General features: G+C 42.7%; 1 protein-coding gene across 2 annotated transcripts in view; it reads left to right on the top strand.

Moving 5' to 3' along the window:
* ATP8B1 (ATPase phospholipid transporting 8B1) overlaps positions 1 to 17958 on the top strand; it is a 75667-nt gene that overhangs the window by 8651 nt on the left and 49058 nt on the right. Inside the window, exon 1 of one of the 2 annotated variants that reach the window (XM_035100986.3) lies at positions 10088 to 10111. The exons of the other annotated variant lie outside the window; for it this stretch is intronic. The gene's annotated coding sequence lies outside the window, so the exon portion shown is untranslated. Of the gene's footprint in view, positions 1 to 10087; positions 10112 to 17958 lie in introns of those variants that run through there. 2 annotated transcript variants of the gene reach the window in all.

Raw genomic sequence — 17958 nt, forward strand, 5'->3', positions numbered from 1 at the left:
ACAGAAATAAATAATACCTTCACTGGAACTAACACGCAGCACCAACATAAGTCTACCAAAGCGCCAAAAACCCAGCACAGAACGGGTTGAAAAAACAATTTCTGGCTACCAGCAACAACAACAACAACAAAAAAAAGGGATCCGTGTTTTAACAGCGGAGACAAGCTGTAGCGTGAGGAGGAGTGGGAGAACAAATGGGGGAGGGACAGCGCAAATGGGCCGATGGGGAGCGTGCCAGCAGTGAGGGCTCTGCGTGTCACGTCTGACACGCGTGTCATAGGTTCGCCAACACTGGCGTAGACAATACTGTGATTTGCCACAGTACAATCGCTCAGCATAAGGGAGCTTCCTATGTTCCTAAATGCCTGCTATAGGATTGCACCTTTAGTGTCTTGTTCGGAAGTTTGCTTCCTAATTGCTGCTCAACCTTGCAACCTTAACTTTATTCAATCTTTATAACTTGTTTTCTTTTCTTGTTTTCCCCTTGGGCAATCTACCAATATTCTAGTCCCCAGGCTTGCAGGTTACAATGGAGACTTAGGTGAGCTACTTGCCTGCCAAATGTCTTGGCCTCCTCGTTAATTTTGCAGTTTCTGCTGTAGCCTGAGAGCTCTTTACTGAGATGACAGATTTGATTGTGAAGCAGCTGTGTGTGTGTGTGTTTTTTTTTTTAAAAAAGAGTACAAAACCTCATTCAACTGTTCTTGGCTCCGTCCTTTTCGATGACACCATTCCGAGTTAAATGAGTTTTTACTGCTGTTTTTAAACACAGTGAAATTACGACGAAACTATTGTCTCCTTCCCTTGATAAATATCTGATCTCAATAGACACACTCTGCAATTTTTAAAAAAGCTATAGAACAGGGGTGCAGAATCTTCTTCAGCAGAAGGGCCACATTCCCTCATAGGCAAACTTCCAGGGGCCATTTGCCTGTGGTGAGAGGGCTCAGTGTTCGAAACTCCCATTGTTCTAGGTGCATTTTGCGACAGAAAATTTCATTAGGGCCAGCAGTTTCTGAGCTCTGGGCACGGTAGGCACCTAAGATTTCAGATTAAAACTGCAGAGTGGAAGGAACGGAAGACCTTTTCCTTGCTTCCCCACTTCCAGCTACTCTCTGAAGACTGGAGAAGAGACCCTCTTAAGAATTTGTATCAATTATTGTTAAAATGGGAAACGGAGGAGGAGCTAACAAAAAATTATATGATCAAATGGAGCCAGGATTTGGGTAAAATAATTAATCTACAGAAATGGGAACAATTATGGAAAAGAGATTCGAAATTTACTCCAAATTACGATTTGTTAGAGAATTTATTTAAAATGCAAAATCAATGGCATTTAACGCCGGCCAAACTAGCTAAAATGTATCCTAGTGCCAATAATATCTGCTGGAGATGTTGCAAAGAAATAGGCACATATATTCATGTTTGGTGGAATTGTGATCGTATCAAGGAATTTTGGGAATTAGTTTATAATGAGTTGAAAAAAATTCTGAAATATTCTTTCAAAAAACAACCAGAAATCTTCCTATTAGGAATGTTGGGAGAGGATATAAAACCTAAAGATAGATGTGTAGTGAGCTATGCGACTGCTTCAGCAAGACTACCGGTACTAGTCGCAAGAGCATGGAAATCACAAGAAATCCCAAGAAAGGAGGAATGGTTAGAAAAATTAATTTTATATTATAACTTGGCAAGAAAACACGAAATATTGAAAGAAACAAATCTGGAGGACAACGTAGGGAAATGGGAGTCACTTACCGCTTATCTGAGCACTTATATAGATAAATCGTCTCTCCTCTCTGATGTAGCAGGACTCTAGAAATAAAAAGACAGTAAATTAGCTATATGAATGTTATTGACATTGTAATAATCATAATTTTTTTGTGAATTTAGTAGTTATAAAAATTAAGCACTTACCGTGTAACAACGTGTGTGACCGGAAACAAGTATAGTATAGATAAGTCTAAGTTAGGTTGTGAAGGATCAGGGATAGGGGTGGGGGTAGGACCCAGGGTGGGGGTGGGGGATTTTTTGTATTTGATAATGTGCTGAATTGTTTTGTTTTGTTATGTTTTTGTTTTTTTCATTGTTGTATTTGTTTAAATTATTAATAAAAACTAAAAAAAAAGAATATTAGGGGGGTGGGCAGGGGAAGGACTAGACCATGTGAAAAAAGAACATAATATTTTAGCTGTAGTTCATTTATTTTCAGCTTTGTATTCTTGTTATTAAAAAGCACGCCTAGACATTCCATTGTTCTGCCCATAACCTAGGTTTAAGGTGCCATTTAGCTCCTAGCTTTCATATCTAACACTAGCAGCGCCATAGGCAAAAGTGGGCTGAGCAACAGACGTGATGCTTACCTTTGTGCACTAGGCTGCACAAAAAGTCAACGGCCTCTGCATGCACATATAGCCCCAATCCTACCCATTCCTCTAATTTTTTAAAGGCCTCGGTGCTTTACTTCTGTGTGTATAGCAGGTTGTTTCCGTCAGTAATACTGTACTGGGGACCACATGCTCATGTCCTGCTTGTAATAGCCATCTCATTGGCCACTGTGAGAACAGCATGCTGGACTAGATGGGCCTTTGGGCTGATACAGTGGGGCTCTCCCTATGCTCTTATTTACTTTGTTAATTATGGCATCCTGGTTGGATGTGCTTTTATATGCAAATGGATACAACACTTCACAACAGACCTTCATGGATTCCAGGTTCTGTTTCCTTGAGTTCACATCCAGGAAACCTCTCGCCACATGAAACAGCTATACCGAATGACATTGTGTAGATGTGATGTTGGTGGTGCAGTAAGTTTCCTTCAACAACATCACAAGCACAGAGTATGACTGCAGATGTGTTTTTTACCTGTGTTAGGTCACATTCATTGTGAGTCTTGTGATCCCTGTACTCGAGAGGTTGGTCCTGTTGCTTCATCACCCTCAGTTCCTCTGATACAGTATTAAGAAATCATTCTTGAGAGATGCAGCTGCCTTTGGCTTTACACGAATGTCTTCAGAACTGGTTTGCTTTCTGTTGAACTTTACAAGTGTAAAGTTCAAACATTTTGCCTCTTTGCAGTAGAGAAGTTTCCTGTACAAGGGAACACCGTTGGAAAAGGGCTATTAAAGTGCACAGACTACCATGCGTCATACGGTAGGCGTTTTCAGTTTGTCCAGTACTTGAATGGTCCCCAATATATCTTATCTCACCTTTATGTGATATCTTGCTATCTGCTCAATCTTGCTGGTGCATGCCAAGTTGATCAGGGAAAACTCTGTATGAATGATTAATTGACTTTCACGAGTCCTTTTCAGGCAAAAGCTACATGTTACCCTAATTGTGTGGTTAGCAACCTCGTCTGGGTTCTTTTGCCATTTTCATTAGGACTACAGCATGCAGGGAAGGGGGATCTGGTTTGATAACTTGCTGGAATTGGTTCCATGACTTGATAAAACAAACACTGGCTTTACTGCCACTTTGCTCCTCTGTGGGCCTTTTTGTTCCTGAGCTTCCTTGAGCTATGTCAAGGTTTGGCTTAGCATGTTGTCTGAATCTGGGCTTGTGGTTAAGTGCTCTCCTCGCTTATCAGAAGCAGTAGTCTAGAACAGGCATGTCCAACAGGTAGGTAGATTGTGATCTACTGGTAGATCACTGGATGTCTGCGGTAGATCACTGGTAGATCATTGGCTCCCCCCAAAGAAGCTGGACAACTGTGGCTCCCCTTAAAAAAAGCTCAACATTTTACCTCTTTCCTAAGAAAAGCTCAACAACTTTGACCTGAACCCCCCCCAAAAGGGGGTAGATCACTGCCAGTTTTTAACTGTGTGAGTAGATCACAGTCTCTTGGGAGTTGGCCACCCCTGGTCTAGAAGAAACCTTGGCTACAGTTCATGGTTGTGAGGACAGAGCTGAACCACAATCAGGGGTTGCAGATGACATGCTAAGCCAAACATTCATTCTGCTACAAAGCATATTGTCCGTTGTATTACTTAATGTCAACTTTCTATAAAGGTCATGGTGGGAAATGTTTGGTGAAAGAACTTTGTCACACCAGGTGAGACTGTGTACTTCTTCTTTTTTTTACAATAAACTTAGTAAAACATACAATAATAAAATAATGGGTAAAATCACAGTTAAATCATCACCAGCAACATATATTCTCTGGTGGGACTCAGTAAAAGACAAAGTCACTTATGACCCAAAAGTTTGGCCAAATAAAAATGTATTTTAGCTTATGGTTACCACAAAACACTGCCATAGCAACTGATCACTGCTGGCAGAAACATAGACTATGAAGGGGGCAGAAATTACTTGGTGACACAATTTTGGTGACCAGGAATGATTGCTGGTGGCTTGTTGGTATCTGCCCATTTCTGGAGACAATGGAGAAGTATGCTTTTGTGGGTGAAGTCGAATTGTTGTAAGGTTACAGCACCTGCTGTGGCTGTAGAGACATATTTTGTTGCAGCTGGGGCAGATGAAGTCATCCAGTTGTGCTGCTGCAGATGCACCATGGCGTTTCTTCTTTCCACTCCTCCCAGCGGTCATTCCTCCTCTGGTCACTGCTGTGGATACAAAACTTAATTGCCTGTCTCCAGGCATGGTGGTAGAAATTTGTGCTAATTAGGCTTTGAACCATTTGTAGCATGATAGTGTTCTGTAGGAACAGTCTCAAACTCTCTTCCAGAGCTGTCAGTAAGTGCACTTTTAAAACAAGGATAAGGAACCTGTGCCCCCCCAGATGTTCTTGGTCCCATTGAACATTGGCTAAGGTGGCTGGGGCTGATGTGGGGGTTCAACATCTGGAGAACAACATCTGGAGAGCTCCCCACCCCTGCTTTAAAGCATCCTGTGCAATGCTGCATCAGACTTCTGATCCTTTCTACATGAAGTTTCAATGCTTATATGTCATGTTTCTCCGAAAATAAGACGCTGTCTTATATTTATTTTTCCTCAAAAAACGAACGAACAAACAAACAAACAAACAAACACACTATGGCTTATTTTCAGGGGGTGTCTTATTTTTTCCCTCCTCCTGCTGCGGCCGGCATTGCTGCTGCGCCTATCACTATGTCTTATTTTCAGGGTTATATTCCTTGAATGCTTAAAAATCCTGCTATGGCTTATTTTATGACTACTGTACGTCTTAAAATAGGGGAAACAGGGTACTTCTGTACTTCCTGATGTCTACAGAAATTTGCAAGTAAGAAATCATTAGACAGCAGTCTTGCAACTTCTTTTTAGCCCTGGAAAGTTTGTATAGGTGCAGAACTGACTTGAATGCTGCAAGCAATTCTCATTAGTGCTGGAAGAGACTTTTAATTAGCCCCATTTCATTCTGGCCCAAGGGAAGTAATTCCCTGTTTACTATATCTCTTTCTTCCCTGCTCTTTATATAATAAGCATTCTGTTCTGCTGGGCAAAAAAGTCAACAATTAAATTGCGTCTATAAGAAATCTAAATGGTTTATAGCAGGAAGAAAGCCACCGTGCTGCTATAGATCTAGGATTAGATTGGAAAATGGGACTGTACTAATTGTAACCCCATTTACCCAGGAATAAGCCCCATTGAATTCAGTAGGAACTTCCTGCTGAATAGACACAATTAGGACTGTGCTGTTGTTACTTCTTTGTTAAAATGCATGATAAACACATCTTTAGACTTGATTACAAGGCACAGTCAAAATGCACCTGTGGATTTGAAAACCAAAATAATGGAAAGTCTTCCATATATTCCGCAGTGTATGTTGAAGCAATGTAATGTAAATAAGGGTGTGTTTTTAAATATATAGTAAGACAAAGTTTGCAAAAAATTAAATTCTGGATATGCTTTTTTAGAAATATCTTAAACTGTATACAGTGAACAATACCATCAGATACTTCATGATGTTAAGAAAAGAACCCACATCCCTATTCTTTTTCAGCAGATGGCTGCAGTTGGTTTTTTCAGTTCCATAATATAACCCACTTCCACAAAATACGTACAGACTGTTTCTCTAGTGGTAGCCCACTAAATCAACATACAGCGTCTCTGCTTATTTATCTATATATCATTATTGAATTTTTTTCGTCTTGCTTTTTTCGTCTCCTTTTAGTTACCTAAATGGTTTAATGCCTATTTTAATTCTGCCACATTGGGATGGGCAGAATGATTCCCTTCATGTGTCTCATGGTGTGAGCTGTAGCCCAGAAGCTTATTCTGCAGTAAATCTATTAGTCTTCGACGTGACTCCTCCTTGTTTTTGCCCTGATTTAATCAGTCCTCCAGTGGTACATTACTACAGATCCGTTGGGACAGATCGTGTTGGATCACAACATCTTTGCTTTCCCACACAACTTTCAGTTCCTTTTCGCTAAAAGTTTAAAGCAGGTGCTTCTCAGTTCCTGGTTCGTTTTAGGAAGCACAAGACAGCTAGATTGCATGTAATGGCTCTTTAATATTGTTGCAGGAACCCTGTGTGCTGCTGAACAATTGGATCAACTGTTTAGCATTCCTGAACGTGGAGGAGTTAGATAGATAATCTTTATTGTCATTGTCCCATACAGAACAACGAAATGGAAAAAAACCCCTCTTCATCAGACATTCAAAACCAACAAGCCTGCTATCCCATCCTGATTAGCCCCCCACAGACTCTGATACTCCATAATTAAATACAATATACCCCCATAAAGACTACCTTACACTGCATTTAAAACCAAAATCGCATTTGGATAGAAACTTTTTCTCAGGCGGCTAGTTCTAGTCTTCATAACCCTGTACCTTCTTCCAGAAGGCAGAAGCTGAAAGAGATCATTTCCGGGGTGCGCACTATCCTGTGCTTTCTCTGCAGCTTTCTTATGGCACCTGGAAGCATAGATTTGATGCAAGGTGGGAAGAGTGCACCCAATTATTCTCTCCGCAGTCTTTACAACCCTGGGCAGCATTGTTTTTTCCCTGGCCGTGCAGCTCCCGAACCATACACACAGACCATAAGTTAATACACTCTCAACAGTACAATGGTAAAATGCCATCAACAAGTCCTTTGAGAGATTATTTTGCGGAGAATTCGCAAAAGGTATAACCTCTGTTGTGCTCTCTTCATCAGGTCTTTGCTGTTTTCTCCCCATTCTCCATTCCCAGAAATCAGAACACAGAGACCTGTTCCGACACATTCCCCCTCAATAATATAAGTGGCTGAATATTCAATTTAAATTTCCTAAAGTCCACAATAATCTATTTTGTTTTCTTGTAAGTTAAGGAGTAAGTTGTTTTTCCTGCATCACCACTCCCCCAACTGCTCAACTTTCTTTCCTATAGGCCACTTCCCCCTCTTCAGCTGTGATTAAACCAACCTGTGTTGTATCATCTGCAAACTTTATGATCTTCTTGCTGGGGTATTTGGGGGCACAGTCAGCTGTATAGAGCATATATAAAAGCGAGTTGAGATATATTGTCAATTAATTAATTAATTAAATTTGCATACCACCGTAGGCCCCTAGAACTCAGGCAGTATTCTACAGGTTGTGGTATAAGTGTGGGGAAAAAATTACAATCCAAGGATCCCCAAGCGCGCGCCTCCAGTTGGTGAAGATCTCAGGTGCCATGGTGGCACTCAGACATCTTCACTTGGTTTCAAGCTCTCAGATGGGCGGGGTACAAATAATAATTTATTATTATTATTAAAATTACTGTAGTAACAAACAACCATGGTACAACTGACACAACATTTAAATAAGAAAAAAAATAGAGTGGGGGAGAGGAGGCCAAGGAGAGACAGACAGAATGACCAGAAGCAAATGAGTATCTTTTAAGATTTATGAAGGAGAATTTCGGCAGGTGTGACTTACTAAGCTGGGTTTGAGAGAACCTGTAGCTGCCCAAACTCCTTCCTCTGCTAAGCTGTTACAGGTACAATATCCGTGCCCTCATTTGCATCTGTTCACCTTGGAAACAAAGGGCAACATTAGGCATGCATGATACAAATATTAAAAGTGGGTCCCATGTTGTAGGTAGTGTTAAATTAAAAGTGGGTCTGAAAAGACTGAATATTGAACTGCATTGTATTATTATTTTTAAAAAAATAAATTCTTTTTTTGTTCAACACCCCTGTTTGTGGAAATAAATGTTTTCTCTTCCTGGTATTTTGCTGCACCTTAATTTCTGAAGTTGCATCATCCCACCTTCAGACTATACCGTTTTCAAAAGGGCATGCTCTGACTTGGAACGCCTGCTTTCCTCCTCTGCTCCCACACATCCTGATGTGCAACATAAAAGGGGCTACACATGCATGGAAGCACAAGCAGGTCTACCTGTTGCCTGGGTCCAGGCCACTCCCTTTAAACATGAGGCTAGCTTCCTTTTAAAGGAGCACATCTATTCCCATGTGATGCTAAACAACAGTACCAATTGCTCAGATCTTCTTTTCTTCCCCTCACTTCCATTCTTTAGGCAGATGCCTTGCTGGTTAGTGAACTGCATTCACGCTTTGTGGGCACACTTTCCATGACACATTCCAAGTGACAAAACTTCACACTACGCTTTAGTTAACCTCCTCCCTGGTGTCTATGTGAATTGGCTACGCTGAGCCAAGATGTGACTGTTGTTAATTATATAATAGCGGAACGTGCGTTCTGTTGAAATGTGCCTAACTGCTTGTGGAATCCGCGTGCACTGAACAGTATGGGTCTGCAGATGCACTGCGTGGCCAAATGTTACTCAGAAGAGAAACATCTGGAACATCACCTTCTGCTTGCTTGTTTATGAGAGGCAGGTTTACAGGTGCTGGTGGTCGCACCCAAGCATTTTAATTTCTGGCAAAGTAGTTTGGCTCCAGCATGCTCTTTGGGCAGAGCTCACTCTGGTCAGTGCTTGCATGTATGTGCTGGGGTTGATTTTGTGAGAACTCGCTTTCTGCAGCTCCAGATTCCCTGCAACTTTATTTATTAAAGACATGCGCGCGCACACACACAATGTAAAGTAGACCACGCCTCCCATTCTTCATTGCCTTCTCTGGTCTCAGACTTTCATATCATCCAACATTCCTCAGATGAAAATAGGGACATTTCTCACTCCCCCACAACTGATGCTCATTGACCCCCCCATTTTTGCCCCCTCCTTTCCTATCAGAAGAAGGGGGGTGTTACCACCACTACATCAATGGGACACAGCACACATGCCCCCCACCACCCTGAGAAAAGTCTCCAATTGTCCTTTAAGACAAAGTAATATTCATTTGCCACTGGAAGGGATACATTGGTGCCAATATGGCAGAGGTCCTAACCATTTGCCGTGAAGGTAAAGGGACCCCTGACTATTAGGTCCAGTCGCGGACGACTCTGGGGTTGCGGCGCTCACCTCGCTTTACTGGCCGAGCGAGCTGGCAGATAGCTTCCGGGTCATGTGGCTAGCATGACTAAGACGCTTCTGGCAAACCAGAGCAGCACACGGAAATGCCGTTTACCTTCCCGCCGGAGCAGTACCTGTTTATCTACTTGGACTTTGTGCTTTTGAACTGCTAGGTTGGCAGGAGATGGGACCAAACAACAGGAGCTCACCCCGTTGTGGGGATTCGAACCACCGACCTTCTGATTGGCAAGCCCTAGGCTCTGTGGTTTAACCCACAGCGCCACCCACGTCCCTCCCATTTGCCATATGCCCCTCAAAACAATACAGGTACCTGGAACAGGGCCTCCAAAGCAGATCAGCTTCAATTCATTTATGTAGCATTTAACAGGAATGGTCTGCTTTTGTTGGTTAATTTTAAATCTGAATCATCTGAATCACTGATTTGGATTGCAGGGGTACTCACACTTTTGATTGACGCCTGTCACCACTATTTGCAAACAGACAAATTTCTGCTGCCATTTCCCATGATTCTTTGCTCCTCTCATGCTCTTAAAATGCCCAGTTGGTCTAAAAACAACAGCTCATGATCTTGTCTGTCTCTAGCATGCGAGCCTGAAGTTTTTTCTCATTACTACCTCAGCACGTGGGAGCCATAAGAAAAAGAGAGAAGCTTTTGTTAGCTGGCAGTGCCATCAGATGTGCTAGTCTGCAGCTAAGCAGTTGTTCGGGAACACCCCTCCCAGGGTTCTTGATGGCTACACTTCTATCATTTGGACGCTAAACGAAGAGTACTGTACTGTATATTCTTTTCCGGAGTTGCTGCTTCAGTGAGATTGAGTGTTTTGGCTAATTCTGCTCTTAAGGGTTTTAATGCTGCTTTGTTTTTGTGGGGCTAAGACTGTTTATCGTCTTACAGTGATTTAACCTAAGCTCCTGTTCTGTAAACGCCTGTGAACAACATAATGTGGAGAGACGTAAGGTGAAAAAGAAAAGAAAATTCTGGAAATTGTAACCATCTTATTTTGTACAAATCGTAAAAAATGTGGACAGGCTTAGACTGGTAGCTTTAGCTCAGTTCTGTCAGTGTTGCTGTTGTTTAGGGTTTTTTTTAGTTTCCTGGTTTGCTAGAACAGGCTTAAGATCAACAATTCATGCTGCCAAATATAGTAAAAAGGCACCAGGCTTCTGTTGGAAAGCCTGAATAAATAGTTATAAAATTAAATAACAGGATGTGTGTTTTCCTGAGCTGCCTTAGGTGTGCCTTGATTCTATGCTGAGTGAATATTGGCATGCTTGCACTTACCTGATTTTTTTGCATGTTGCTGTGTGCTTATAGAATTGTAATTTGTTTTATAGGCACACAGATCTCTAACTAAGGATGTTAGGTAGCACAATCGCACATACCTTCTGGTAAGTGATGCATTTTCCACATTTTTAACAGTCAAGAGTGGCTTCGTTAGTATCTCTAATTCTGGACAAGTTTCTCATCAGGTAAGTCAAGTTTAATCCAGTCTAACGGCTCTTCCAGACAGTGTTGCAAAAAAGTTGGCAACTGTAAACCACTTGGAGGAAAATAGGGTTTTTTGTTTTGTTTTGTTTAGACGCCTTTTGGATAGCTCCAAACTAGATTTTCAAGCTTCTTTCTGCAATGCAGAGCATGTGATTCCAGCTCTCTCTTCCCTCCCTGCTCCCCAACGCACATCAAGTGCTAGCTAGAATGTGGTGGTTTTTGGCTGAAGTGTCCAGAGGTAGGGAGGGAGAAAACTGGAGGGAAATGCTTTTTTTGCACACAAACAAAATAACAACAATAATAATGAAGTTGAGCTGAACAGAGTCCAAATAGGGTACTAGTGGTGTTTTGGGGCAGCTTTGGAGTGGACTTTATGGCGCCACTTTCAGTTTTGTTCAACTTGAGTTCTTTAAGGGTAAGACCACCTTGATTAGGTTCTTCTCTTGCTGGTGCTAGAGTGGTATAATAGTGCTTTGGATATATGGTGTGGCTGTGACCCCCTGCATGTCAGAACCTTATCCTACAATGTCAGCCCCTCGGCCACCCCAACTAAGGCAACCCCCACCATAAATTCTGTCCCAACACTTTCTTTTATCTTAGAACGACAGTTGGGTCGGGGGAATATATATTGGCTCCAGGAAGAACAATTGCAGGTGTTTCATAAGTTTCACTGTTTGTTTTCCCCATTTTTTTTCCTTTCAACTGCTTTATGCGTGAGATTTGGTGATAGCCTTTTAGAAATATGGTTTCTGGTCTTTGCTTATATATAATCAGATGGCCTTGGGGAGACATGCTTTCTTTCAAACTTGGTTCCGCACCTGCCTACAGATGCACAAATCTATATCTTAGTGGTATTTTAAGAGCAAATAGATTGAGATCGGAAGGGCGTGTGGGCATAATCCTAGCTCATGGTTTATGAGGTGCAGAAATTAACCGACTTTCTTCTGAAGTTTTCCTGGTTCGCATTTGGGTTTTATGCACAATCTATGCCTGAAGCTTTGCAAATCTGGTTCCTTTCCTCTTAGGGGAAACGTTTAGAGAAATGTTGTTCAAGTACTTTTTTTTAAAAAAGCTTGAAACTTCTGAGAACAGTCTTGAGCAATTTGACAAGAGAATGTGTGTGTGTGTGTGTGTGTGTTGCGCACACACACACACACACACTTTAAGTAGATGTGCAATAGGATTGGTAGCTAAGGATAGAAATAAGAGGGGTGTGGGAAACAGGGCACTGTCAACTTTGATGGGTTTGGCCGTGGGTTGGTGAGTTGGAAGATACTGGGCTTTTGAATGCCACCTTGTTTTAGGCACCAGCCAGCACTACAGCTAGAAATACCCTGGTGGAAGAAATTATCTGTGTAATTCATCATACAATTTAACGTATCTACTTCCAAAATCCTTTTTAAGTTCAGAAGCCTATGCTTTGTATTTCTGTGCTATTTTATACTAGTTAGGGCTAACAGAAGGTGTTACCGTGGTGTTTTGTGAAATTAGAATCCATAGAGTCGCTCATGCTATTTCAGAAGTGAGATTCCAGCTTTCAAAAAAGGAGGTAGAAGAAGCCTAGCCTGTGAATCTCCCAGTTCAGTGCCAAGATTGACTGTAATACGCGAAGGAGGTCCTGTTCTGCTCTGGGATTTGGGTATTCTATCGCCTTTATTTTGATCCAAGTGATAAAGCGGGAAGATCTCTGAACACTCATCTTCAGCTTGACACATGTTAATGTCATGCTTGACCTGGTTTGAACTCTTGTTAATATTTTCGAAGCATATCTGGTTGTGCAAATTGGACTCTTTTTTTCTGGCAGAATCTCCTGTTACAGGAGCAATTAATACATCTTTAAGCAATTAAAGGCAACTAATACAACTTTAATGAAGGATAATATTCCATGAGGCTGTTTGGTTAGGGATTGCTCAAAATGACAAGAGCAATTGCTTATCTTCAATATGTTGTGCATATCTGACGGATCCTTTTGTGAAGAATTAAATGGACAAGAGGGAACTGTAGAAGTATGTATTCAGCTGCTTGATATTGTGATTGATGTAAACTCTTAGAGATCTTGTGTTGCTGTCTTTATATTTTACTTTTGGCCTCCTTTATCTGCTTCTTAACATTACCTCCACTCATTCTTTCTGGAACTAATTGCTGTCTGTGCCCAGAGCTGCTTTCTTTCGTGTCTTCCTTTTCTTTCTCAATATCAATTTTTTATTTAACATATTTTAATGCCGGAAAATGTGACAAATGTGGTTTAAGGCAGCAAAACACAGCTGAAAACTAAATCTACTTTTAGTTTTAAAATTAGCACATTAAAATAAGAGCCTGCCCATCACAGGTGTAAATGACACAATGTGAATAGAATAAAACAGCCTGCCATATCCCCAGATCACTTAAAACTGTTCTATAAAAATGTCAGAGATATCTTTAGACCCTGCTTGAGGTTTTGTAGGGATAAGGCAAGCCCAATCTCACAGGAAGTGGGGCCATTGCTGAAAAGGCCCTGTCCTGTGTGCCTGCCGTTCTGCTTGCTCTCATAGGTGGGCAGGGCCGTCTCAACCATGTCGGGCGCCCTGGTGCGGAGATCGCTCCAGCGCCCCCACTCCGCCCCGTTTCTTGTCGTGGCTGGTGGGCGGGCACAGGGCGCAGCACGGCTTCCGCGCGGCTCTGCCACGCGATGCCCCCCTGCCGGGCTGGCACCCTGGCGCCCCGCACCACCCAGCCTACCCCTAGAGCCGGGCCTGTAGGTGGGTACATGAATGGGGCCTGTAATGTGGATGGCATGATAAGGGCAGGGTGGTGAGAGTGAAAGCGGTCCTTCAAGTAACCCACTCCCAAACTTCTTAGGGCTTTGAATGTCACCACCAGCACTTTGTGTTGGGCCTGGGAACACACTGTCACACAGTGCAACTGGTACAATACACATGAAGTGTAGCAAATCAACTTCCTAGTACCAGCCATTACCTGCGTGGCTGCATTTTTCACTGGCTGACATTTGAGTGCATTTGTAGTCCTTAATGCATCTTTTCTTCAGCTACTGCACTTTATCATGTCTACTCCTACTGCCACCTGGTTCTCCAAGATTCCATCTGAACTTTATTCCACCTGAACAGACACTCCTCTGCCCTTGTATATTAAGTGAGCATATAAATTTCCTGTGTGTCTTGACCCTAGTGCAGGGGTTGTCAACCTGGTTCCCACCACCGACTAGTGGGCGTTTCAGGATTCTAGGTGGGCGGTAGGGAGTTCTATGGCACAAGCTGAATCTTCCTTCCATTGAGCACTGGTGGATGGTAAGGAAATCTTACCATCAAGAAAGATGCATTAGTGGGCGGTAGGTATAAAAAGGTTGACTACCCCTGCTCTAGTGAATGAGAGACAACCGTGCTGCTTCTGCTACTGATTCTGGAATCGCACATCTCCAGCAGCACAATATCTGTAATATATTTGACCTCTTTCTGCAGCGCCCGCCTCATCTCCATCGCTGATTGAGAATCTTATTAGTAAATGATAAGAGGCCGGGATTCAAATAGTTACCTTAGGTGTGGCCAATAACTTTTGCCTCCCTAAGCACTGCCTTTGGTCAAGAGACCAGATACCTTATCCTGAACTACATTTGAAAACCTCATTGGTTCGAAAAAGCACTTTTTGTTTCGAGAGCAACGAGCCCAAAGCTCTCCCGACCTACTTGGCTGTGTATAACTACTTTTGCGGTTCTTGGGGATGTGTGAATCTGTGATCACAGCACCCTAGGTCATGCTGCTGGCACTAAGTTGTTGTAAACTAATAATAATAATATTGTGTATTGAGTCAAAGGATTGTATATATGCATTACTATTGTCTGTATTTGCATTAGGGTAAAGTAACTGCCTTTTGGTTCCAGAAGGTACAGCTACTATTGGTTCATTTAAGCTGCTGTATTTGGATTCTCTGTCTTATTGGCTTCCTCCAAAAGGCAGCACTGTGATTGCCTGATATTGTTCCCTCCAAAATGTACAGTATGCCTTTCTAGCTAGTCCCCCGTCCCTATAAATGTAGCTTTCCTCTCCTCAGAGCTCAGTCTTGTTTGCTTTAATAAAGAAGTGCTACTAGAGAACTGTCTCCAGCATATTATGTCAAGAGAGCTGAAATCATGAACCCCACGTCACAGAATATTAAAATACAATAATCTATTAAACATTAAAAGCTTCCCTAAACAGGGCTGCCTTCAGATGTCTCCTAAAAGTCTGGAAGTTGTTTTTCTCTTTGACATCTGGTGGGAGGGCGTTCCACAGGGCGGAAACAGATTCCAGCTGCAACTCTTGCGACAGCTGCTGTACTTTGTGGGGAAAGTTTTCTTGGGGGTAGTTGCACCAGGGCGGGGGTAGTTAAGTGGTAAATCAGGATCATGGAGGAGGTAGAAGTAAATCAGTACTGTAGAGAAGAGCTTCTTTTCCCGTGGGAGTCTTCGCCAATTGGCATTTCCTCAATTGCCTTTCAGATCGGTGGCAAATGTGACCCAGTTTGGGCATTGGTAGCATTCTGCTTATGGTTCCCTCTGGCATCCTCACCCTGTGCCCAGAGACCACTGTTGTCACTCAACAGAAGAAAGAATGGCAGGGAGAAAAGGATGATTAGAGCAAGTTTGGAATTGGAAAGACGTTCAGGAGAAGTGTGGAGGCAGGGGAGAAAATGTCTGTTCCTTTTAGGCTCCGAAACTTCAAAAGATCTGGTGTTTACTTTTCCACACCCTGCTCCATTATTGCAATATTTGTTCTTCAGCAAGCATTGTGCATGGTTCTTAGAATTCCAGTCGCATGTGGAATATACTCATAAATGTGAATGTCACCTGTCTGCATAGTCTTGTGTTGGTACACTCAGCTGTACATATATGAGCTGTAGCCTGTCTTGTATAGTTTCATTGCTCGATTTTTGTATATGCCTGGTAGGCAGGGCCGGCCCTACGGCCAGGCTGGGTGGTGCAGGGCACCACGGCACCGGCCGGCCGGGGGGGCACCACAAGCTGTGCCCGCCCGCTGGTCCGCCGCGCACCTGCGCCCACGGCAACCGCTCTGCGCCCGCCCGCCCACCGTGCTGGGAAACGGGGCGGGGGGCACCGGAGGGATCCGTCGCGCCAGGGGCGCTTAAGACGGCCCTGCTGGTAGGCTTGAGCATGTCATCTTATCGAAAAGCCCTTTGTCCCCAAAGTGCAGATCCATACATGTACACAGGGGATGGGGGTGGGTGGGTTATCTGAAGCAGTCCAAAGTACAGGAAAAGGCTCTCTGTGCATGCTGAGTGGCATGGCATTTGTGCCAGCAAGCGGGTGTGAAGGAAAAGTTGGTAAGAGTACATACTGCTCAATCTTTCACATTAGAAAATAGGGACACTTTTCCGAGCACAATTCAAAGTACGTTTCTGAGCACAATTCAAAGTATTGGTGCTGACCTTTAAAGCCCTAAACAGCCTTGGTCCAGTATACCTGAAGGAGCGTCTCCACCCCCATCATTCTGCCCGGACACTGAGGTCCGGCACCGAGGGCCTTCTGGCGGTTCCTTCACTGCGAGAAGCAAAGCTACAGGGAACCAAGCAGAGGGCCTTCTCGGTAGTGGCACCCACCCTGTGGAATGCCCTCCCATCAGATGTCAAAGAGATAAATAACTATCTGATATTTAGAAGACATCTGAAGGCAGCCCTGTTCAGGGAAGTTTTTAATGTGTGACATTTTAATGTATTTTAAATTTTTGTTGGAAGCCGCCCGGAGTAGCTGGAAAAACCTAGCCAGATGGACGGGGTACAAATAAATTATTATTATTATTATTATTATTTATTATTATTATACTACCCACTTCTCCTACCAAGGCTAACTGAGCTTCCTCTCCCTCTCATTCCATATTGCTAGGGATCTGCCAGTATCAGCTGCTCGTTCTCCCAGTCTTCTTTTTTATTTATTTATTTACACATTTTAAAATTCATTTTCACTTTTAACATTTATAATCATACATACCGGTAAATCATAATTATTTTACAAACAGGATTCTCAGAATCCCTGAACCTCCCCCCACCCCTCCATGGTTTCCCCAGATATTATTTTCAAACTGCATTGTATCGTATTCTCCATATTTTCTTAAAACTCTATTTTTTATCATAGTTCTCTCTTCATTGCAAGTGTTTTCAAAATCCTGCTAATGCTTTCAGTTGTTACAGTGTTCTTTCAAGTAACTTTTTTTAAAAAAACCCATTCTTTGTTCAGTCCAGTCGTCCACATTTTCACTTCGGTTTGCGAATCCTCCCCCCCCCTGAAAATACTTCAGCATTTGTGTGCAAATTTCTCCTGCTCTATTCATGTGATGTGTGCAGTTTTGCCTCGTATACAAATTTTCGCGAGGCAATTTCCCCTGATAAAATGTGATTTTCACAAATATATGCATTTATATGCATACGTTGGAATATACAATTTTGTACACATTCGCTTGGCTGGGGAACAGCCTTGCAAAATACGGAGTAGTGTGAATTTTGATGGTTGGCTGTACATCGGTGCACCTATTGTTTTAGAAAGTGTGAATTGGCAAGTTCACTTTTCGAGGCAAATCAAACCTCCCACCTGTCCCAGCATATTGCTGAAAGCTCTTCTCTAACTCCTTTACACTATACAGTGGTACCTCGACTTACGAAGACGATCCGTTCCGCGGCTGTCTTCGTAAGTCAAAGTCTTCAGAAGTTGAAGCGCCCGTTCTGCACATGTGCAAAGCATGACTTTGCACTTCTGTGCATGTGTGGACTGCGCGCGCGGGGAAAAGACTTCCGGGGTTGTCAACTTTGGAAGTCGAAACCTTCGGAAGTTGATTCGTTTAGATGTCGAGGTATGACTGTATCTGTAATCTCAATGAAAGAACAATTAAGCTAAGATTTGTTCACTTTTTTGAATTAAGAATATGTAAGGAAAACACAGTTGTCCTACATTCTCTTGCCAACAGTCCCAAATGAGCCTCCATAGCGTACACATTGGCAGCCTGTGCTCTGTACGTACGACATTTAATGGCTTTGGATCAGAACTTCCTCTGGCCATATGGGCATGCACAGACATTGAGGTAACATGGAGAGCCTCCTATCATTGTCAGGTGAGATGGATGGAAAACCAAAGAGGACTTTTGC

This window comes from Zootoca vivipara, chromosome 10 (genome assembly GCF_965207765.1).
Source record: "Zootoca vivipara chromosome 10, rZooViv2.hap1.1, whole genome shotgun sequence".
In the NCBI taxonomy this organism is placed as follows: domain Eukaryota; kingdom Metazoa; phylum Chordata; class Lepidosauria; order Squamata; family Lacertidae; genus Zootoca; species Zootoca vivipara.